Raw genomic sequence first — 25,598 nt, forward strand, 5'->3', positions numbered from 1 at the left:
TCTAGACCCAAACTCTCTCTCTCTCATCTATCTATCCATGAATATATATAAAGAAAGTTATTTTGTGCATCGGTTTAAAATACACTGAGCTTTCCAGGAACGCAGCTACTTGGTAAATCAAGGGTAGGCTGTATTTGTTTTGTTCAAAACTTTACCAAGAGTGATTCACCGTTTCAGAAAATTATACTCTAGATGGCAAGACTGCTGTTGAATTTAAGACGCTGCTACACTCCCCAACCTCAGTCTGCCTTTGTAGTTACAAATATAGACAGGTGCTTTTTTTAGCCCTTATTTCAAAATGTCAAGCGTTAAGAAAAAGTGTCAATGATATTCAGTTGAATGTTGTTTTATGTCTCTTAAATCCCAACCTACTCATTAGAAAGAGGTACAAACATCTTACTACTTTATGTGTCTTCACCAAGGTCATGTCTGAGCTTTTAGTTATTAAAATATATGTTATTTAATTATGAATTAGATCCTTTTCTTTATCTTTATGATATATCTATCTTTCTAATATATTAATATTATTTATTTAACATATTATGTATATGAAATAATTATGTAAGTAGGCTATGCTATAACCTAGAGTTAGTATACCTATCTACACTAGTAGATACTACACTACACAATTTTGTCCCTGTAAAGAGGATGTTAGAAAATAATTGCTATGTAAAGGGGGATTGGGGCCTGAGAGAATAATAAAACTTGTTGTCTCATCTTTAGGAACACATATCTCATGTGTCAAAACCATTTAAATCCTGTCTCCTGGATGAGAAATCTATTTTTTCCTTCCTGGAACCCTGAAAAATATCCAGCTCTATGATCTTCATTCATTCACTAATTAATTGAACATATATTAAGACCTGCCGTGTGCCGGGCACGATGCTAAGCACTCGGTGTATATTACCTCACTTAACCCTCATGGCCACCCGGCAGAGGGGGAGTTATTGTCTTTCTCTGTGGTCATGGGTTCGGGGAGCTTCTGGCCAGTGGAGGAGACAGACACGCAAACCAGGATTGATGGCCCCCCATCATGGAGGGATGAACATAGGGGAAACACGTGGCTGCAGGACCCAGAAGAGGGGTGTCTTAATCTTCTTCCAGAAGGAGAGAAGGCTGTTTCAAGGATGGGTTCCTGACAGATTAAGATCTGAGCTCAGTCTTTTTTTTTTTTTTAATGTCTTATTTATTTTTGAGAGACAGAGAGACAGTGAGAGCAGGGGAGGGTCAGAGAGAGAGAGAGGGAGACACAGAATCTGAAGCAGTCTCCAGGCTCTGAGCTAGCTGTCAGCACAGAGCCCAACGCAAGGCTCAAACCCACTAACCGTGATATCATGACCTGAGCTGAAACCAGATGCCTAACCGGCTGAGCCACCCTGAGTTCAGTCTTAACACATGGACAGGAGTCAGGCAGAGAGAAAAATGGAGTGGTTCTGGACCAGGAGGGTGAAGGGGAAGGGCAGGAATCAGCACAGCAGACCTGGAGGATTCTCATCTGTTTATGGTGGTTGGAGCCCAGAGTGAGTGGAGATGGTGAGAGAAGAGGCTACGGGCAGGGAGGACGTGGTCTCTGTGGAGGTTCCTCAGGGTCCCTGGATGCAGCCCCAAAGATCCTCACTTTGTCCCAAAGGCAATAGGGAGCCACAGAAGGGTGTATTCAATGGAATGATGTTGTTGATATGGTGGATTGAAGTGATCACTGGTGTTACAATCTGGAGAACAATTGGTAGGCATACAATTAAAGGCTAAGAGGCTAGGTCACAGGCTTTTAGCACAATTAAATAATCCATTAATATTGCAAATATTATTGCTTATTTTCCATGTTGTAGTCACTGAATGAAGCCAGAAGCCCTCAAGGCCCCCAATATCACAAGTCTGGCCACTTAATTCTTATTATTAGCCCAGTACGAACCAGAATTGACGTTAATTTGATCCCTGGGCCACCCAGCCCATGGCCTTCCGAGGTCCCAGACCACTTATTTATTTACAGTGCTAATCCAATGACTAGTTCCTCAAAAAAGCAGCAAAGAAGACATTTGACTCCTGGCTGGACCTTAAGTTTGGATAATTTATTATTATTCTGAAACATTTTCTAACCGACTGAATATTAATTGGCTGGGGCTCTAAGCAGAGGATGAAGATACAAATCACACAAATGTGTGTCTGAGTTCATCCGCATGCAGCATGCGCAGTGGTCCTGGCCCCGGGAGAAACATCCGCTGTGCTGAACAGAGATCTCCTCGGAAAGTGGACTTGTGTGGCTTCAAGGCCAGGTAATCACAAGGATGGCACAGGAGCCTGTGGAGCAGCAGGTGACAGGAGATGTCGGGGGGAAAGGAGATGCCTAGATGCATGATCTTGGGGGGATGGAAACAGGAGCCTTTCTGGTTAAATGCTTCAGAGACCAACTTGCTGGCAATTTCGCCACTCAGCAAATGTGCACATAATGCCTTTCATGTATTGCAGAGGTCATAACAGATGCAGCCCTTGTCCTTGGAGGCCTATGGTTTCTTGGGGGATACAGATATTAAACAGCTAATTATTCAGATGATTATTTAATTACAATTGCGATAAATGCCGCAAAAGGAAAGTTCAGAGGGATAGGAGACAGAATCACCATTGGATCTAATATGATTTTGGGGTGGGTGTCCTTGAGGAGGACGTTAGAGATGAGACCGGGCAAGAAGTAGGTGTAAAATGGGATAAGGGTGCAGTGAGGCAGAGAGAGAGAGTGGCTGTAAAGGCTCAGAAATGGGCCACACAAAGACCAGTGAAGGTGAAGTGTAGACAATGTGGAAGACATGAACCTGAAGGACAGGGCACCTTCCCTGCAAATGGCTCAGCAGGAGACTATGTATTGGCGCTCCTTAAATACTTTGATGAAAAGGTCAAACTAGACTCTTTAAGCTTATTTATATACTTAAATCTATGAGTAGGTTCTATTTTGAGTGTTAACTCTGATCTGTTCCTGGTGATTGCCTGGGAGAGCTATACTGAGAAGGATTCTGAGGCTTTCTCCAAGGTTAGCGATAGAGAGTGGCATGATTGATTAGTGATGTCTGCCGTGGACAAGGGAAACAAACTGGTAGCTGGCATGGTCATTACCTGCTGTCCCTGTTGCTACTGCTACTAACAAACCACCTGCAAAGGTCGTGGTATAAAACAACCAGTATCATATGGTTTTGGATTCTGTGGGCCATGAACTTGGATGGGGCAGTCTGTGACTTGTCTTGCTTATCTTTGGACATTGTCGTTTGCAGAAGAGAAGTTTTCAATACTAATAAATTCCAACTTATCAACTATTTCGTTCATGGATTATACCTTTGGTGTCATATCTAAAAGGTCATTTTCATACCCAAAGGTCATCTAGATTTTTTCATATATTATCTTCTAGAAGTTTTATAGTTCTGTGTTATACGCTTAGATTTGTGATCATTTGTGTTCATTTTTGTGAAGAGTAAGATCTGTGTTTAGATTCTTTTCTTTTTGCATGTGAATGTCCAGTTATTCCTGCACCATTTATTGAAAAGATGATCTTTGCTTCATTGTATTGCCTTTGGTTGTTTGTCAAAGATCAGTTGACTGTATTTATGTAGGTCTATTTCTGAGCTCTCTACTCTGTTCCATTGATGTGCCTATTCATTCATCAATACCTCATTGTCTTCATCGCTATAGCTTTATAATATGTCTGAAGTTGGATAACCAGTCCTACGACTTTGTTTTTTTAAATATTGTATTGGTTATTCTGCAATTGTTGCTTCTCCATATAAGCTTTAGAGTCAGTTTGTTGATATGCACAAAATATCTTCCTGGGACACAGACTGGCACAGCATTGAATCCACAGATGACATTGGGAAGAAGTGACATCTCAATAATATTAAGACTTTCCATCCATGAACTTGGAACATCTCTCCATTTATTTAGTCTTTCTTTGACCTCACTCATCAGAGATTTGTAGTTTTCCTAATATAGATCTTGTATATATTGTTAGATTTATACTTAAGTATTTAATTACAAGGGTGTTAATGTAAATGACATTATATATTTCACTCAATTCTACTTGATTATTGCTGGTAAAAAAGGAAGCAATTGAGCTTTGTATGAACCTTGCATCCTATAACCTTACTATTATAACAACATATTAGGTCCTTTGTTTTTCTGATAACAGACATTGTAACAAGTGTGAGGTGATATGACACCAAAAGTTGCATACTTTTTAAGAGGAATTGGGTGGGCTTATCATTGTTTGTTAGTTGTTTTGGGTAGTACTTGTGTGAGACCTAAAATCAAGTAGGCAAAAAATATTCTAATTCCTAAAACACATTTAAAGATAGTTTAAAGAAGAAAAAATAAGAAAGGGTTTCAGAAGAAAATGTCATGTAATTTATAACTGATATCAGCTCTTGAAAGAAGACCCTGCCCTTCTCTCTTTCTCAGTTCTTACAGAGGCAACACTGATACTGACAAGTTCTCAGGAAAACTTGTCTAGGAACCACCTTACATCCACCACAAAAGATGCCACATGCTTTGGAAGTGGATCCAAATGAAGGTGACCTTGGCTGATGTGGCTTCCTTTGGCTAAGGGCAATTCCTGGGGAAGGATCCAAATGAAGGTGACCTTGGCTGATGTGGCTTCCTTTGGCTAAGGGCAATTCCTGGGGAAGGATCCAAATGAAGGTGACCTTGGCTGATGTGACTTCCTTTGACTAAGGGCAATTCCTGGGGAAGGGTGCTTTGTGAGCTCTCAGCAGTCAACACTCCCAGGGGAAGCTCTGGGTGCCTTGGTGTCGGAGGAACCCTTAGGAGCCACATAACTGATGACTACAGTAGTGTGGAGCGTCTTGCAATGGGAAAGCAATCCTGGCACCCTGTCATCCTTCAGCACTAGGATCTCATAGCCTAGTGGATAAATCCAAGTCACCAATAAAAGGCAAAAGAAGGATATACAAAGAGTAAAAGAAACACTGAGTACTCTACCTAGGACATGGTGTCTGGTAGGGAGGATATTGGAATAGGGCTTTGAAGTATGAGTAGGAGTTTGTCAGCCAGGCAGAAACAACTCTTGTCCTCATATTATTGCTCCTGTTCCAATCCAGGCCAGTATAGACTGTCTTATACTTTCATTACAACCAACAAAGGCTGAGTGAAAATACAAAAGTTCCATGTAGCTTTGGGAATGGGATGACTCAGTCTTTAGCAACCTGTGAGGTTTTTGTGGCAATAAAAAAAGGAACCTACGGAGAGGAATGTGCTTTGTGTGGAATTGGTTTGGTTTAGCTCAGATGTCTCCTGCTGCACTCTACCGCTCTGCTTCAATAGGACCCAAGCCCAAACCACCAAAGACAGAGATGAAAATTTCACAGTGATTAAAGAGCCCCCCTTTTCCCAACCATGCTTTCCCCCCAGGATTTAGCATCTAATTAGCCAAACATTCGTTATCTAGGGAGTTCCAAAGTTTCCAAAGTAAGCATCAGCCCAAAAAAGAAACCGGCATCATATTTTAGAAGTCACAGTTGCAGGTGGTTTTTTTTTTTTTTTTTTTTTTGGTGAATTACCATTTATACATTTTCCATCTGTGAGTATTTTTCTAGAGTACCACCTGTTTTCTCCCCACTTGGGTAGTAGAGAATCCAACAGATCCTATCTCAGAATAAATGCATTTTATCTATAGTAGTTTTCCACATTTTCAGCAAATTTTTTTTTATCTCACAAAATAATCTCCCCTAAATACAAACCAACTTTAGAGCTACAAATAGATATGGATGCATTAATTTTTTTTTAAATCTCTCATGAGAGCTCTGGGAAGTCAATCTAAAGAGAGAAACGCCAAGTTGCAGGGATGATGATGAGGAACCCGAGATGGGAGACACATTTCGTCCCAAGAGCACTTGGATAAACCACAGAGAGAAGACAGGGAAGGAAACGCCTGCAGGAGTGGGGGGCCGAGTGGGAAGGAATCAGGTCTTTGAATCCAAGGGATGTGGATTTCAAATTTCCTCTGTGTTCCTTGTTTCCACGAAGCCTTAAATGAGTCTCTTGTCCTCTCTCTTTGTTTCTTCCTCTAGAATATGGGGATAATACTGCTCACTTCAGAGCTGTGGCCCTTAAGTGGTGCCCAATACATCGTAGGCACTTAATCAGCATTAGTGGCCTTACTGCTCACCTTGTTTCCTGTGTCAGGTCCTGGGGTGAACATGTACCTCTTCACTCTTGGCACGTAGCCCCCTGTCTGATAAGAGCAAAGACGTCTGGGATGGTGTTTCTGAGAAATGTACCAGGGGGTACCCCAAATCCCAGAAAAAACAGAGTACCTATGAGTAGTTCAATGTTAGAACCAATGTTAGATGTTAGACTTTGGCAGCTAATTGAAACATAATTTTCAAGTGAAAACAATCATGCATATGGATAAAGAAGATGTGGTATACAATACAATGGAGTATTCCTCGGCGAGCAAAATGAATGAAACCTTGCCATTGGCCATGGTATGGGTGGAGCTAGAGTGTATTATGCTAAGCGAAGTCAGCCAGTTAGAGAAAGACAAACATCATATGATTTCACTCATATGTGGAATTTAAGAAACAAATCAGATGAACATAGAAGAAGGGGGCGCAAATAAAACAAGATACAAACAGAGAGGGAGGCAAACCATAAGGGACTCTTAGCTATAAAGAACAAACTGAGGTGGGTGGGGGATGGGCTAAATGGGTGATAGGCATTAAGGAGAGCACTTGTTGGGATGAGCACTGGGTGTCATAGGGAAGCGATGAGTCACTACATTCTACTCCTGAAACTAATGCTACATGGTATGTTAAATAACTGGAATTTAAATAAATAAATTTAAAAGTAAAAAAAAAACATGCATATACTGGAATATAGATGGAAAATTCTGTGTCTTGCATTTGAAAACCTAGAATTCAAAAGAAAACCACTTGTAGGGTGCTGTAGATGGTACCCATGGGAGCTTTTGGGGGGGGGCGTGATGTTAGGGTCCTCTGGCTTTAGGGGCGCATGGTTCAGGAGGGGGTGGACTGTCACCATGTCACACCCTCCATGGGAGACTTTTGAAATATAACCATTTGTTTTGACAACTGGGTGCAAGAAAAGGTGCAAAGTCTGGAGGATAGATGACCCCTAAGTAAAGCATCTTGATCGTCCACTGGGGGTCTCTCTTGGTGCTGTGTTGTTAGGAGGACCATGTGATTTATCATTGACACTGGGACATTCGAAAGTGAAGGGGGTATTATTAATAATTGCATGGGGACAGTAGGCGCATGCCAGGACTGTATAGTGGTCCAGAGCCTGAAGTGACCCTATGCATAACACTATAGTTCCTTGATTTCATGGCCCATGAACCATATGACACATCACTGAAACAGAAGGGAAAAACACTGGGTGCTAGGGGAGTGTTTCCGCAGGTGGGTCATAGCCCAACTTATTTTATTTTATTTTATTTTTTAAAATTTTTTATTTTTTTAAATTTATTTTTGAGAGAGAGAGAGAGACAGCGAGAGCAGGGGAGGGTCAGAGAGAGAGGGAGACACAGAATCTGAAGACAGGCTCCAGGCTCTGGGCTGTAGGCACAGAGCCCAACATGGGGCTTGAACCCACGAACTGTGAGATCATGACCTGAGCCGAAGTTGGACTCTTAACTGACTGAGCCACCCAGGTGCCCCCCCAATTTATTTTAAAAGTTACAAATCTCTCTAATTGCTGTGTGCAGAGGGGATGGAGTCCCACCAGAGGGGTCCTAGGGAGACCCATATAGAGGCTGGCACAGGGGGATGGTGGCCCCCGACTCACATTCACCTTCCAAGCCCCAGCCCAGCATTGCAAGAACGGTGGTGAACCCTTGCTTTAGGTGTTTCATGTTACCAATGTCTCGCTCTGGAAGCCTGGGTTGGGGTGATTTGCCCCCGACACGGCAAAAGTAGAAAATGAGATGGACAACATCATTTACACATAGGAACATTGCAAGGCATTGGATACAAGAAGTAAAAAAAAGGATAGTCCTGGAAAAAGATCTGCCTGCTGGTCAGTTCAGTGCTTCCGGGATGCAAACAAAGCTGGCCGACAAGAGAGTGTCAAGCATGCAAACAACAAAGAGACAGATGGTCCTTTAAGGCATAACCCTCTGCTTCAGGGGGACATATTCACATCTTGCATTTGGAAGGACAACGAGTCTTGTTTTGTTTTATTTTGTCTTGTTTTTTGTTGTTTTGCTTTTGGACCCTTCCAATATATTCCTTGGATTGTGAAGACCAGATGCTCAATCTTGCACGCATGCCACATTCTTTCCCACCCCAGGGCCTTTGCACATGTTCCCCCTCCTTTTCTTGGAAGGCTTCTCCCCACTCCTTATACAACTAGCACCTTATTTTCCTTTGTGTCTCAGCTCAGTGCCTATGCTGTCGGTGGCCTTTCTTAACCCACCCACTTGGCATCTGCCCTCTTGGCCTTTTGCACCTCTTTTTATACACCTGACTCAATCTGCCACCATTTGGTTTGTCTGCTTCCTCATGAACTTGTCTTCCTTTCTAGAAGGTAAGCCTCAGGAGAACAATGACTTCTCTACCTCGTTCCCTACTGTACCTCCAGCACCCAGAAACAGTGTCCGAGATAGAGCAGGAGCGCAGTGAATATGTGCAGAATGAATAAATGAGTTTTGGGTGGATCAGCAGTTTGGAGGGCATTTCCGAACTTGCTCCCACCACCTCTAAGAGCCTTTGAGTTTACAAATATTTGGTCCCCAAAGCAGTGGTGACTCATCCCGTAGCCATGGAATATGAGAAGGCCAGTCTGAGCCATGTCTGCAGGCCTTCCTCCCAGGGTCCCCTCCCCTCTGGCACGCGCACCCCTGTCCCAGACACAACGTGGAATATGTCGTCAGGAGTCTCAGAAGTGGCCTTCAATCACACAGCTGTCCCGAGGTGGAAGCAGAACCCGGGCCCCTGTCCTAGATCACCGGCACGAGGCGGCTGTCATCTATCACTGAACTCCATAAACCCTCCGCGGACCCTGGGAAGCTGCTTGAAGCGCTTCACTGAGCAGCGGCGCGGAGTAATTGTCCTCATATGTAACTTTCCCCATGCTCGGGAGGGCCACCGCTTCCTTTTCATCCTCCCCTTCTTCCCTCATCTCTGTTTTATTCTCTCCATCCCTCCATCCTTCCCTTCCTTTCTCTTGTTTTCTAAAAGGGAGGAGTGTGACTGCTGTGGTTGTTTGGAAAAATGCAGTGTGATCCAGGCAGAGAAGAGGAGGGGAGGGAGAACTCGAGGGGGTTCCGGAGCACAAGGACAGCAGCCCCAGGAGGCCCCTCTGTACCCCCCCAGCCCCAGGAAACCACTGTGCAGAGAGGGTTCTCTGGTTTGTGGATAGTGGGGAAGCCAGCGTGGTCCTGGGGCTGTGACAGACCTGAGTTTGAATCCTGACTTCCTCCTTTACTCTTTCAGACATTAGGAGGAAGGTGGACTCTAGAGGCAGTCAGATATGGGTCCTGGTGCCTTTCTGGCAACTCCCATCACCGTGTGAGCACCTCTCTCAAACCTCTGTCCCCAGTCCTCACCATGGGGTGTGGACAGTGAGTCGCTAACAATGCTAGAGAGCAAAAGCAGCAACTGGCGTGCATGTGCTTAACACGGCGTAGAGTGCCCTACAGACAGGTGACGGGAACAATTAAGATTATTAGCCTCAGTGAATGACGCAGCACCACTCAAGGGAGCCAACAGTCCAGGAGTATTGTTCTTCGGAGGCTTCTGTGGGAGGAGATTCTGGAGCCCTGTCCTCCAAAGGGTATCTGAGATAACGTCTCTGTGACTAAATCATATATAAAGTTAGGAGAAGGGGAGAGAGAGAGATTGTTGACCTTGGCCATTTGCTTTGTGGATGAGGTAACGGGGTGTTTGGGAAGGGGACCCTGTGTGGCCTCCCAGGCGGACAAACAAAGGATCCTTTGTTTTCTTTGGTCCGGTGTGGCTGACCCAGGAGATGGCCAGAGCATAGAATGGGGGTCATATAACATCTGCTCCCTATTCAGCAGGGCCATTGGAGCATCTGGACTGGCAGCCGGACCCACTCATTGGGTGGTGGCAATGTGTGTTCCGGAAGCCCACCCATCTGGCTGTCTGCAAGCCCTGGGGCACGTTATTGAAACTTTCCAGACTCAGTTTTTTTGCACTCATGAAATAGAGTGCTAATTTGGGGACTGGGAATCTGGGAGTCTGAACCCCCCTGAGCATTCCCTGGGTGGGGATGGGGCAGGCAGGGGGATTAGTGTCTCACGGTCACCCAGGTCCTTGGCTCTGCTCTCCATTGGTTCTGTACCATGACTTTCCAGACAGGAAAGTTCTCAACTTTCTGTGAAGGTTTGCCCTTCCTGGAGGCGGAGTTCATATCCTTGAGACAGGAATGGCTGAAACGTTGATTTGAGGCATCTCCTTCCTTAAAATGTCAGTTAGTTGAGTAGTAAACCTCCCTCACGCATGTGAATGGGCATCATCTGATCTACTGAGGGCCTGATTGGAACCAGAGGTCAGAGGAAAGGCAAATTTGCTCTCCCTGCTTGAGCTGAGCTCCGTCTTCTCCTGCCCTTGGACACAGGAGCTCTCGGTTCACAGGCTCTCAGACTCCACCGACTCACGCCACCAGACTCTTCTCTCTCCAGCTTGCAGGTGACAAATCGTGGACTTCCTGGCCCCTGTAACCACATGAGTCAATTCCTATAATAAATTTCCTCTTAATGTATCTCTATATATCCTACTGGTTCTGCTTCTCTGAAGAACCCTGATGGATAAGACCACCCACTGGGGGATTTCTTCATCCCTTGCAACCCTGCCAGCCTCATCTCAGCTAGCTGGGTCCCTATGTTAGTTTTCTGGGGCTCTATAACACAGTGTTCTAAACTGGGAGGCTTAAAACAGAAAGTATTTATTCTCTCATAGTTCTGGAGGCTAGGAGTCTGAAATGAGAATGTTGTCAGGGCCACCCTCCTTCCAAAGCTTCTAGAAGAGGGTCCTCCCCTTGACTCTGCTGGCTTCTGGGAGCCCCAGGCCTCCCTTGGCTTGTGGTTTCAATCCCTGTCTGTCTTCATGTGTCTTCCTTCTGTTTTTGTGTGTCTGTCATATAAAGACTGTCATAATGGATTAGGGCCCACCCTTATTGATTATGATGTCATCTTAGCTTGACTGTATCTACAGATAACCTATTTCCAAATAAGGTCATGTTCATGTTGGGGGGAAGATTCCAACATATCTTTTGGGGGGGACACTGTTCAACCCACCACAGTTCTCTTTTGTCTTCTGTTATCTCTCCACCTCCTCAACCATCCTCCACCCCTTCCCCCAAAACTGCATGTTCTTCTCTTAGATGGAGAGCTCTTTACCCCTCCTGGGCACCTGCAGACAAACTATGCCCTCACTGATCTAAAGCCATCAAGATGACCATGACTTTCAATTTGGCAGGGTCCATCCTTCCTAGAACCCATAGCTTATTCCTTCTTCCTTTCTCATCACACATAGCAAACAAGTGAGATCATGTTATATATACTGTTATATACTTTGCTGTTTTTGTTTCTTTGTTTGCTTAATACTTAGCAGCACATCATGAACATTTCTCCATGCTAACAAATATAGCTCTACAGCATGGTCTTAAATTTTTTTAATATATAATTTTTTAATGTTTATTTGTTTTTGAGAGTCAGAGCAAGAGAGAGCATGAGCAGGGGAGGAGCAGAGAGAGAGGGAGACACAGAATCTGAAGCAGGCTCCAGGATCTGAGCTGTCACAACCCAGAGCCTGACGCGGGGCTCGAACCCACAAACTGTGAGATCATGGCTTAAGCTGAAGTCAGACACTGAACCGACTGAGCCACCCAGGCGCCCCTCTATAGTGTGTTTTTTAAGGGCCACATAGAGGTTTGTCATGCATGTGTCTTCCCTAATGTAATTAACCAACGGCCAGCTGCTGGGGTGTGGGGTGCTTCCACTTTTACACTGCCAATCACATCATCACGACAAGTGCCCCGGCAATTCAGTAGTTTCCCCTGATAGGCTTTCATCTATATGCACACTGGGTGGACAGGAGATACACGCTTTGCCAAGCCAGCAAAATAACTGCAGCCAGAGCTAAAAATGGGCTCAAGCTCCTGACACAGCACCTTGTGCTGTCCATTAATAGGGCCAGATGATGCTCTGATGCCTTAAATCTGCAGGCCTGTCTAATTCTAGAAGGAAACGGATGGCGCCCATCCTGGAGTCAGTGTTTGGAAACAACAAAAGGGAAGCTTTATTAACACTGGAAATGTACTCTCAGCTCATGTTTCCTTTTCAACACCCGTCTTGTTCATCTCACAGCTCAATGAACTGTTAACGTCACATATATCTTTTGTTCCAGCGATGAATCCAGTTACTTCAAGCTTCTGCTAACTGCAGACAGATGAGATTTAGTTTTTCCCAGGGAGCAGGGGAGAGAGAGATTAAATCTGTATAGATGATCTTGGCAGGGCTGAGGTGGGGGTGGGGGTGGGGGAGGCACAATGCTCTTTCAACCAGATGTGGCATCAGATGCTTTCATCTTCCTGTGGTGTGATTGTAAACTTCAGATCTGTTTTCCTGTGTTGAAGAAGGCTTCCATTCAATCCATTCTTTGGTACAAAGTGTTGAGTTGGCGATGGCCACTGCCTGTCCACCTGAAGAGAAGCTGAGAGCCATCGAGCTTCCAGAAAGGAACACTTTTCATTGAGGCCCAGAGGATGACTTCCCATTTAGCCCTGATTTCCTTCACCCAGATCAGAAAGGGAGATGATGACAAATGGCAATTTAAAGGTGAAAGGATACTTTTTTCCTACTTGCCCAGATGGGGCTGACACCCTCCTTGACTTGACCTTGAGAGTTTTCAAGCTGATGTCCATCTTTGACTATAATCCTTGCACTTCTGTCACCCTGATTCCCTGTCAGATCTTTTCTTGCTTATTCTAATCCAGTGGTGCCATGTACTTGGTGGCAGTGGTGGGGTTCCACATCAGGGCTCTCACTGCAAATTTCAAGGTCAGAAGGCTGTCCCAGTGTTTGGCTGTTGTTGTTGTTTTGTTTTTGTTTTTGTTTTTGTTTTCTAAATGGAACACCAATAGGGGTAGAATTCCTGGAGTCAGTTTCAGGCCCTCAAAACAACCAGGTCTTTGGAGTCAGACCCTGTGGCTCAGATCTCTCCTAACATTTTTATGGCTGTCATTTGGGGTCATATATGTGTCATATGTGTTGTATGTATGGTTTGGAGTTTGGCAGATATGGATTGGAATGCTGTTTCTACTTCTCTGTGTTGAATTTCTTCATCCACGGTATTTGTAATGGCTCACAGTGATCAAAGGCATACTGTGTGTCATATGCAATTCTAAATGTTTTGTGTGGGTTAAAGTATCAACTTGCAATACAATCTTTGTAGGGTAGATGCCACTAATATCTTCATTTTAGAGGAGAAAAAACAGAGTCACAGAGAGATGAAAAACTCTCTGAACTTGCTGAAGATCGTCCATTTGGAAGCTGTCTTAGCTGGGATTTGACAAACCAGGCAGAGCTCTACCTCTTTCATTGGGTTGTGCTGAGGATCAGATTGGTGTCTTCCAGATTTCTCCACCACAAGGCTACCATTTTCCCCTTTCTACTTGACATTCTGTGGTGATATTTTCCAAGATTATTCCAATATCATCTTGCTCCTGAAACTCCCCACCCACTGACCATAACATCAACTGTCAATTCCTACCTGAATTAGCCTCTCATTAATGGTTGCCGAATGGTGATTTTTCTATGTCTATCACTCCTTCCTTATTTATGAGTTGGAATTCTACTGTAAGGAAGAATCTTCTCTTCTTGCTTGTTAATGAACTAACTAGCTATCTAACTAACAAATACCAGTATGGAATTAATGGACTCCTATTTTAGTTAATGAATTATAATCCATTGTGATCATTATTTACTCTGATGCTCAAATTATCCCAGATTTCCCCAGTGGGAGTCCCTTCAAACTGGCTCCCATGTACTTTTAAGCCATTTCTTCACTTAATGGCACAAGGTATTTCATGTTTGTCTTGTACTTTCTTGCCCTGCTCCAGCCCTAGAATCAGCTATTTCTCCAAGGGCCTCTGATTCCTATTAGTAAAGGATGGTATTTAGAAACCAAGGTTTGAGGGCCCAGTGTGCTCATTCTACTGTAGCCTCCAAGTTCATTCAATGGACAGTGCTAGAAAACATGCACGTGTATATGTACACCCAGACATATATTGCTACTTCCAATTCCAATCCAACACCATTCATTCCTGCTTTCTCCCTTCCAATATTTTAAAATCTCTCCTCTGACAGTGAGCAACAAGATCCTCACTTTTATCAGTATATTTACAGAATTGTTAGTATCCCTGTATGTAGCCAATATCCTAATCTGCCTTCCTATTTGACCAGCCACAACCAATGCCTTCTATTTATTGCTGTCTCTTGAACAGCAAGCATGGTCTCACCTCACTGTCTTGATAGAGGGAAATTCAGGAATGATCTTTTGATGTGAAAGAAAGGTCCTACATTTGGGCCCCTGTAGGAGGAAAAAGGTCATGGATACATTTCTCTCTGCCCAAATGTATTTACTGAGATTATAGTCAATGTCATTCACTGTACTCAACGTTGGGACTACATATGTAGATAAACCCTAGTTCTGAACCTCATAAACCTCATTGTTTCTTAAAGGAGGTGGACATATGGACTGATATTGTTAATTAGAGTGCCAAAGATACTATATAGAGTCTCTGTTACATGATTGACTCTGCCAGGGAATGCATAACAGAGAAGGGACCTCACTGGGTGACTAGGAGTTGGCCACGTGAGTAAGATGGTGGGGGTATGCTGGAAATGGACACTCCAGGCAGAAGGCACAGCAAGCCAAAGGCACAGAAGCATGAAATTATTTGTTCCTTGGTAGGGCTGCCACTCTCATCATCCTTTGGCGATTGACTCTTGAAGGTCAGATGATTGCTCACAGTTAGGGCTGTCAGAGACATGTGGGTTCATCCAGCAGGCCAACAATTTACTATCTCATCAAACTTCTAGTATTTAAATCTTAATTTAGGATTTGTTTGAGAGAGTCATGGAAATAGTTTTTGGTTCATAAAAACATATGTCCCTCTTTATTTAATTAAGAAGTCAAAGACTTATCACAAGATTTTCCAGATCATGTAGCTTGTTGGGAATATTCCCAAATAATTAGTTGACTGGTGCAGGGCTGGTGGGGTGCTGATACCTGTACAAATTTAGGTGGGTGACTTTAGGTGCTTTCTTTTTTTTTTAATTTTTAATGTTTTATTTATTTTTGATACAGAGAGAGACAGAGCATGGGGGGAGGGCAGAGAGAGAAGGAGACAGACACAGAATCTGAAGCAGAGGCTCTGAGCTGTCAGCACAGAGCCGGACGCGGGGCTCGAACCCAGGAACGTGAGATCTGACCTGAGCCAAAGTCGGAGGCTTAACTGACTGAGCCACCAAGGTGCCCCTTAGGTGCTTTCTATGACAAAGGACAGGACCAGTTGACTATTTTCTTTTTTTTAATTTTTAGAAATTCTTATTTATTTTTGAGAGAGACAGAGAGAGACAGAGCATGAGCAGGGGAGGGGCAGAGAGACAGGGAAACACAGAATCTGAAGCAGGCTTCCGATCTGTGCTGATAGCTCAGAGCCTGACTTGGAGCTCGAACTCATGAACTGCAAGATCATGACCTGAGCCGAAGTCGGATGTTCAACTGACTAAGCCACGCAGGTGCCTTGACTATTTTCTACTATATAAGGAGTTGCCGGTGAAACCTGCATTACCTGGCTGAAACCACATTTCTGGTGGTTTCAGTGAAGCTGTAGTTAGCACCTCTTCTAGACTGGTATCCTGAGCAGTTCTAGTTTTTCCATGGCTCCAGAGGGAGCCAGGGTCACAGTAAATTTTTGGTTGGTGATGACATGCTTGCACTATGACGTTACGCTTCCCATTTTACCCAACCCAACTCACTTCTACTCCCTTACACACAGTGGCTCCATTCAATATCCCCCAACCCATCCAATATCACCCATCTTGGATCAAGAACAAGGTAGAGGAAACAAAAGAAAGAACAGTTCTCCTAAGCCTCCAAATGCTCTTGAGATCCCATAAACCACCATGGAGACTGGAGGCACCAATTAAGGATTTGTCATGATTTTCTCAAATGCAGGGCAAGTGCTCCTCCATGTAGGCCATGAAGAGAAAGTTGGAGAAGCAAATTGGTGCTGTAAACAAGCTCTCAAGGGCAATGTTTTCTTGAGACAAGACATTGTTTACAAGCTCCATGGGAGTGCCATTTACATAAAACAATCACGATGCTCATTACCAAGCATTTTCATTTATTCATTAACACAGGTACCTGCAGGACTTGGCAAACCTTTGTTCACTGGGTTCTGTGGATTTCTGTTCCTCCAAAGGGAGATTTGGGAGGAATATTTACTCCTTTAATGTTTTCAATCGGAGGATAGTAACAGGTACCATATACTGAGGGTTTGCTCAGGGCCAGCTGCTGTCGATATATTTTACTATGTAATCTTCACAGCAGTCTGATGAGCTGTGTCATCTCATCCCATCTGATGCATAAAAAAAATGAGATTCACAGATTCGTGGTGCTCATCCAAGACTTCCCAGCAGGTGGGCAGTGGGGCCGGGCCGGCTGATACTCTGGGGAAAATTCGGTGGGATGAAGCCATTACTACTCAGAGGCTGTGTGTAAGCCAAAGGTAGGCTGGAAGCTTGCACCCCTGTTGTGCTGTCTCCTTGAACACTTGCAGCCTTAGCAGAGACCCAGGAGCTCCAAAATACTTGCAGAAGGAGAGGTTTTACAACTGGTGAAAAATAGCACGTAACTGAAGGTCATTTTGGCTTCAACCTTGATCTGCTTGGGGAAATGTGGGTTCAGCCCTGCTGTATGAGTCAAATCACATCCTCTCTCTGGGTCTCTGATTCTCCATCTCTAAAATGGGGGGAAGCTAACTAGTTGAAGAGGTTCTCACAGTTGTGAGATCAAGCCCTGAGTTTAGCTCCGTGCTTGGCTGTGGAACCTGCTTGTGATTCTCTCTCCCTCTCCTTCTGCCCCTCCCCCACCCACCCTGTGCATGCGCACTCGCTCTTGCTCTCTCTCTGTCTCTCAAACACGGAAAAAAAGAAAGGTTTATGGGTCTTGATCAGATCCGTTGGTAGGGTTTTAGATGGGGATGCTTGAAGTTAAATGCAAAAGTATGTGCATGCTTTGGGTCCTCAGAATGGTTTCTGGCCTAATACTAATCACAGTAATACTAATCACAATGGTATTAACCACTATAATGACAACAGAAGCAATAATTTATTAAATGCTTATTAAATACTGAGTACGATGCTCTTTACTTTGCCTTATTTAATTCTCACAAAGCCCTGTGAGGTAAGGATTATTATTTTCATTTTACTAGTGGGTGAAACTCAGGCTAAGGGTGTTGAACCCCCTCATTATGACCACAAAGCTGGTGAGCGTCGGACGGAGGGTAAGAGCCCAGAGGGGCCTTGCTCTTAACCACAACACTGTCTTATATTCATGCTATTCCAGGCTTCTTCCTCTGCCCTCAAGGATGTAAAAAAAATGACCACATCGAATGATAGCTCTGACCAGTCGTGGTTTGGAAGGTAGGATTAGGAGGGGCTGTGAGGACTGCCAGGAAACACCACCCCCCACCACTCTGGCAAAGGGAAGTCGCCGGCTTGCTTGGCGACTCTGCCATTTATCCAGCCAACACCAAACTTCCATGACCTGTGCCGGGTGCTGTGAGTCTCTTCCAGATGAGTGGCCAGATGAGTGGCCCCAAGGCTGGGGCACAGCTGAGGTGCTGGGACCTGCCGATGGCGCCCTCGTCAACTTCCTGGAGCAACGGGAAGGACAGGAAAGGCTCTGCTGAAGAACGGTCTCATCTTCTTTTTGCAGCAGCTTCCCTAAGTCAGGGACACTTCCTGTAGCTCACGCCAGATTTACGGCAATAACAAATAATAGCTCACGTGTATGGAGTCTTGACTTCCCCCAGGGCCTGCTCCCATTCAGCCTTCACACGGGTCCCTTGAGCAGGTACTGCTGGGACCATTTCACATTTGAGGAAACCAAGGCTCAAGGGAGTGGAGTGACTCGACAACATTTACGCAACGAGAAATGGCAAGGTTGGGACCAGAACTCTGTCCGACTGCCCAGTCCCTGAGCACAAGGCTTCCGTCATCCTAGCAGATGAAGACTGATGAGCGCCCAGGAGGAGGGCAGGCTTTCGGAGACACAGGGGTTCATATGTTCAGTGCGGGGTGTGCTGAACAGAGTATTCTCTGTGCTTAGGAGATTAGGGACTGAGGACCAAGGAGGCAGCGGGGTGTCCAAAAGTTCGGGTGAGTGATCAGCTCCCGGGCTAGGACTCCCTTCTGGGCCTGCCTGGTGGCAGAGCCTCTGAAACACAAGCAGGCCTTTGAAACTCAATGTCAGGACTCCATGCTGAAGAATTCCCATCCCTTTCTTCACATGTCTCAGTGGGTCGTGTAGATTCAATACCATCACACCTGCTCCCAGGGTTTGAATCTATGCTCTCGCCCTTACTAGCTGTGTGACCTGAGGCAGGTTACCTGGCCTCTCTGAGCATCTCTTTTCTTGACTGTAAAGTGGCTAACAGCATAATAAGGATTTCAGAGAGCAAGGATGAAATGAGATAAGGTGTAACACTGTCTGTCATTGTTAACTTCCATTTTTCACAAATAGGAAGGCATTCGATAAATTATTAAGTTGCTGTAGCGATGGAGGAGGGGAGACTGGGGTAGGACTCAAGACTTTTCCACCTTCTTCTGAGCCTGTGATTCTCACATTCTGTTCTCATCCTCTGATGTGACATTGTTTGCACTCCTTCTCCAGGGAGCTAAGCAGGCACCTAATTAGCAGAGGTGGTTTAGCTCTGAGGGGTGGCATTGTATAGTCACTGGATAATGGTCTGGTGGCACCCTCACCCCACCCCAGGAGCTGTAGGAAGGGGTGCGGGGTGGGGGGCATTGCATCTGCCTTTCACAGCCCTCCTGTTTCAGCCCAACCTCCCTCCTCCACTCTCCCTCCTCCCATCCACCCACTTGGGTCCCAGAGCAGCCACTGTTTGTTCCCAAGAAGAAAAGAAACACAAGCCACAGACCTTTCCCCCTCCACTCCAATTAATCTAAGAAAACAAGGATGTGGCCACACACACACTTAGTCATGAAGAAGCTGAAGACCAAGGATTCATGTGAGGCCCTGGGGTTGCAGGACACAGAGCTGGAACTCAAATCCGGGGTTTTATTCTCGAAGGGAGATCTCTTTCTCTCACTCATCTGGTTCCCCCTTTGTCTCTTTCTCCTGAGAGACTGAAGACACACATGGCTGGTGGCCTGACCGTATATGACCACACCTTCTGCAGCAACCAGCTCAAATGGGCAGGACTTGGGCCATGACTCCCAGCTTTCCCATTCTTTGCCCTGGCTCCCAATTCAGCACCCACCAGAGAAAGCCAAGTATCTTCCCTAAAAACCAACTGCAGAAGATGGGCCACTTACTGTCTGTCTGTCTCCAGCTGCCTGAGCCACAGCCACCGATCTGAGCTCACCTGAAGCCCCCTTCATTGACCAGATGGCTCTCCCGCTCCTGCCGGACGTAAGTGACAGTGGCTGACTCCCGAGCTCTGAGTAAAAAACCTCTGTTTATCCTAATTCAGGTGGTCTTTGTTTATTTCCACACTTTGCACCCTGTGAATCCACTGTCTAGCTCAGAATGGCCTTGCTTCAGATCTGGACTATTGACATCAACCCTGCAGGGACCTGGATGCTCTAGGCCATTTGCCACTCACATGTGGCCTCATGGGCCTTCCTCAAATTCTGGGACCCTGTAATTAAATTAAAATGTGTTTAAAGTCACCAGTGGCTTTCCATAGCTTGGGAATAAAGTGTTAACTCCAATCCGGGAGCTGGAGCAGGATTTGTGGTTTTATGTGCTTGTTCTCAAGGTGGACAGTTGCATTCAAAATCAACTATAAACACATTCCTTAGGGTCCTTGGGTCTTAGTTTCCTCGTCTGTGACACGGGAACAATATGCCTCCCTCATGAGATTGTTGTGAATTATGGCAATTAATAAGATCATATAGCCCTTAAACCAATAGATATTTATTGAGTGCCTATTATGTGCCAGACGAAGGGGAGACAGCAGTGAGCAGAGCAAAAACAATGTCCCTCCCTTCTTCTTGGGGAGATTCCATTCTACTTTGGAAAGACAAGAAACACACACATGCAGAGTATCAGGTGACTAATGGGAATGCAAAGTGATATAGCAACTGTGGAAAATATTTTGACTATTTCTTTTTCTTTTACGTTTATTTATTTATTTTTGAGAGAGAGAGAGAGACAGAGAGAACACAAGCGGGGAGAGGGGCAGAGAGGAGAGAAAGAATCCCAAGCAGGCTCTGCACCATTAGCACGGAGCCTAATGTGGGGCTTGAACTCATCAACTGTGAGATCATGACCTGATCCGAGATCAAGAGTAAGGCGCTTAATGGATTGCGCCACCCAGGTGCCTGTACTTTGGCTGTTTGTTATAAAATTAAATATACTGTTAGCCTAAAATCTTACTCGTGTGCATTTGCCAAGAGAAATGAATGTGTTGTTCACACAAAAACCTGAATGCAAATGTTGATTGATAATTACCAAACACTGGAAGCAACCCAATGGTTCTTTGATGGGTGAACAGATATGCAGACCGAGGGGGCAGGCTGACAGCCATGCCCTTTAAGGGTTTTGAACGGTGTGGTGGTTTATTTTATGTGTCAGCTTGACTGAGCCACAGGGTGCTTAGATAATGTGGTCAAACATTATTCTGGGAATGTCTGTAAGGGTGTTTTTGGTTGGGATACATTTATTATTTTTTATTTTTTTCAAAATGTTTATTTAAATTTTAGTTAGTTAACATTTAGTGTAATATTGGTTTCAGGAGTAGAATTTCATAATTCATCCCTTATATATAATACCCAGTGCTTGGATGAATGACATTTAAATAGAAAGATTGAGTAAAGCAGATTCCTCTTCCTACTGGGGGTGGGCCTCATCCAATCAGTTGAAGGCCAGCCTAGAACAGAAACCTAACCTTCCTCAGGATAAGAGGGCATTCATTCTCCTTGATAGCCTTGGAGTTGAGATATCATCTTTTCCCCTGCCTTTGGACTTGCATTGAAACACCAGCTCTTCCCGAGCTTGGAGCATCTGGTCTTCTGACCAGAACTCATTTTCAGCTCTCCTGGGTCCTAGGTTTGCAGACTGCGTATCTTGGGTTTGTCAACTTCCATAATCATGTGAGCCCATACCTAATAAAAATCCTGAATATTCCTATCTCTGTCTCTCTCTCTCTCTATTCTATATCTATTATCTCTCTCTCTCTCTCTGTGTTCTATCTATATCTCTGTCATTTCTGTCTCCGTCTCCTGTTCATCCTGTTTCTCTGATCCCTGACTAATATAAATGTGTTAAAAGAGGTGTCTTTCCTAAAGGTTCTTTGATGACTTAGCAGTGCTTTAAGCACAGACAAGATGGATATTATTACTCTCTTACTTGGCCTTCCTTAGCCTCAGTTTCCATCTCTGTAAAGTGGCCTCAGGGGGATGTTTTGGGGCTTTTCCTGGGCACTCTGTCTCAGTTCAACTCCCACCTTCTTTATCTTTCTGCTCAACAATGATCTCCATATACATGTTATGCATCTTGCTTATTGACTCTTTCCCACTGGAATGTAAACAAGGACTTTTGCTGACCACTTTGGCACCAAAACAGTATCTGGCCCACAACAGCTGCTCGATAAAAATGTTTAATAAATGAGTGGGTGTATCTAATGGATCACCATATCTCCAGCAACTAGCCCAGCGGGTGAACTAGAGGAGGTGGGAGACATGTGTGCTGAATGAATGAATTAATGCATGAATGAATGAATACACAATCCTGAGAGCATAGACCCATGGGAGGCAGGAAAGGAAGTAAGACCCAATTTCTGTTGAGAGGGAGCCTCCGTTCTTGGTGTCTGTGACAATATGGTGCTTATTAAAATGTGCTTTGGGGAATGGAAAGGGTCTTTTGCTCTTCACCCTCTGCTGTCTCTCATTAGGGTCCCTTCTAGAGGGGTTGACCTGAGGACACCTGTGAATTGTCCACAAATTGCCCGCATGCAGTTCTGCAGGCTCCGTGTGCGCCCAGCTCCGGGGCGTGGGCTCACCCTCTCCCCCACAATAATCCTTTTTTGATGAGGATGGACCCGCTTGCAGCCCCGCTCCTCTGCGGCATGTGGACTAGCGTGTTTCCAGCCTGTTTCATATGGATTAGGCAGAGGCATGCAGTCCTCGCATGTTTTCTCTGTGCATTTCAGAACCTGGCAAAATTACATTATAGATTCATTGTGTAAACAGGATAGTGAGCGCAGCCATTGTCAGGCGCCCCCTCCGTCAAACAGCGGTGATTGCGAGGCTGGGGGACGCCTGGGCTGGCTGCGTGCAAACCTTACACGACAAACTGGTTACACATTTGTTTATTTAATCCCCACCTTCTAAATGCCAATTTGGTAGCGAAAATCATCTTTTTGCACACTTCAGCTGGGAGATAATGGGAGGAAGGAGGTGACTGGCAGATGCCATGCAGAAAGTGTCCCCTTTCAAGTCGAAACTGGGCTCAGAGGGCTTAGTAGTGTTGGGGCCACCCCCTCACTAGCTGTGTGGCCTTGATCAGAGTACTCATCTCTCCTGAGCCTCAGTTTCCTCATTACAGAGATGAGAATATCTATGTCATCCCGTTATAAGTAAATTACACACAAATTAGGTAAATTCCACCTGTGCCGTGTGTGAGCACAGACCTGACACACAGTGGGTGCTGAGCAAGTACTGGGTATCTCAATGCACTTCACTCGTTCCTTGTTCATTGATCACAATTTGTGTGTGAATAATTATTGAGAATGTACCACATTCACAGATGTAAGAACCCTGACCTTCATGAGTTTGAGCCTTGGTCCTATAACCTATAGGAAGGAACCTCTCTGAGGCTTAGTTTCTAAACCTGTAAACTATGGCTTTCACCTCTATTGTGATTGTTTTGGGGATGAAATGGGAGGGAGACTGTGAGGGTGGTGTAAAAATGACAAAGTGTGATACTCAGGTTAGCTGTTATTATAGTGATAATAGCACATACTTAAAAGCAGCTCTTCCAAGCAATTAATATGTGTTTAACTCATTTTCTCCTTATAACAACCCTAAAAGGTAGGTATTATTATCCTCATATCACATATGAGGCAATTGGGGCACAGAGAAGTTAAATAACTTCATCTAGCAGGTAAGAGAAGGAGCCAAAAGTGGATCCCAGGTATCCTGGCTTTAGGGTCCTGGCTTTTGATGGCCCTTTTATGTTGCCAAATAATGACAATCATAACAGCAGGCAGTGCTGATGCTGGGTCTGGAGTTTTTCCGGAACATCTACCTGAATTATCTGGAGGCCCCACAGATCTGCACCTGCTGGCTTCTGGTTAGTTCTTGATGGTAACAATAGAAATTCACTTTTCTTAACTTGAGCAGGAAAAGGAGTCTACTGGAAGGGTTTTTAGGGAACTTGCAAAGCTGCTATGAAGGTTGGAAAGCCATAGGTAAGAGCCACGAGAGGCAGCCACCTCCAAAAGTTTGGTTCTGCTTAGCTCCTATGCTGTGCTTTTAGTTCTGTGTGTTTTGGGGCCAGATAGAGAGGGTATTGCCCCCTTTTGGTTTCCAGAATAAGAAGAGGGGCTTTGGCTCTTTTTCTACTTTGGAAATCTCCAATAGAAAGGGGGTTTAGATATTCTGCAGCCTCAAGTAAGGTATTAGCCCATTTAACAGATGCGGGGGTTAGATGCCTTGTCCCAAGTCCTGAAGCTGATGAAGGAGCTCAGTGCTGCCAACTGAGCACCTTGTGGTCCTCTCAGACCCCAGGCTGCCTTTTTGAGGACACAGATGGATATGCATCTCCCTCTTGTTTCCCAATTCGATCTTTAAAATCCAAAGATATCTCAAAAGTATTTATACTCTCTGTTCTGGGTATGTTTTTATTTCAAGTTCTTTGTGCTGTGGTAATAATAGACAAAGATGACTATTCCGATTTATATACAAGGATGTTGTTTACTATATAGAGATACTATATGTAATGTGAACATCCAATATCAGCGGCTCTTTAAGAAAGTTATCTATATATGACGGAATATTATAAAAAAATCTTAACAATAACTTAGGAGAATAAATAAGTAAAGCAAAACAAAATAAAATAACATTGATTACAAAATATAAACTAGATTTGAGGGGAAAAGTCTCTCATATGCATAGAAAAAAAGACTGGAAAGAAATGTGCTTAACTTTTAGTAGTGATTATTTTTGTTGGGAGGGATTATGATAATTTTTACTTTCTTTATCTTTTTTTCTTATCCATGCTTTCCATAATGAACATATATTTATGTTACAAACAGAAAAGAGTCCAGAAAAACAAAGCCAGGACTCCCAAGATAGTGAGATTTTGTGAGGAAACTGGGGCCAGTACATGCCACTGATGTAGCCCAAATTGGTACAGGTCTTTTTGGGGGGAAAAATCACAGTAACACATAGATAAATGTTAAAATAAGGTTTATGCCCTTTGATCCTTAACACTGACCTCTGAGGATTTCTTCTTATTCTAGGGATATAATTCATTAGATGCCGAAAGCTTTGTGCAATAGGGATGCTCATTATGGTGTCATGTACAATAACAAACACTGTAGAAAAGCTAAATGTCCAACTTTGGGTGAACGGCTTTGTAAATTGAGGTTTCAATGTGAAAGGGGATTTTGGCACCATCAGAATGATGATTACGAAGACCAGAGCAACGAAGAACCCATTTATGCAAGTGCAAGTGCAAGAGGCACAATATCAAGTCTGCAACCATTTAACACGTGTCAGTGTCCAGAGCCCAGAGCAGACGCTCCAAACATGAGAAGGAAAACAATCATTATGGTGGAGTGAAAGGGTTTCTGGGAGATTAACATTACTCTGTTTTCTTTAAAACTTTATTTAAATATTGTTGATACTTCATCTTCTTCTTTTTGAAAAGATGCTCATTATTTTATCTTATTTTTTTTTAGCATTTTAAAAGACATTATTTTAAGTAATCTCTATACCCAATGCGGGGCTGGAACTCACAACCCCAAGCTCAAGCCAGCCAACTTGAGCCAGCCGGGTGCCTGGAAACTTCATCTTCTTGCCGAGACTTACACACTGTTTACCAAAGCTATTTTTAGATACGGGGGTGAAGCAGACAGAGGGAGTGATGGGTGAGCACTACAAAATTAAGTGCACTGAAAATGATTGTGGAGGGGGCTACAGAGGAATCTGAGTGCAATGTGACATGTTCTGCAACCCTCTGCATGGCCTGGGCTTCAGGTTCACTTTTGAGAAATGGAGAGAAGGTGAAACTCAGTCCCTGGGAGGCTTCCAACTCTGATATTTTCCAAATCTGTGATATTTATTGAGCCTTATT

The sequence above is a fragment of the Suricata suricatta genome, chromosome 13 (genome assembly GCF_006229205.1).
Source record: "Suricata suricatta isolate VVHF042 chromosome 13, meerkat_22Aug2017_6uvM2_HiC, whole genome shotgun sequence".
Classification (NCBI taxonomy): domain Eukaryota; kingdom Metazoa; phylum Chordata; class Mammalia; order Carnivora; family Herpestidae; genus Suricata; species Suricata suricatta.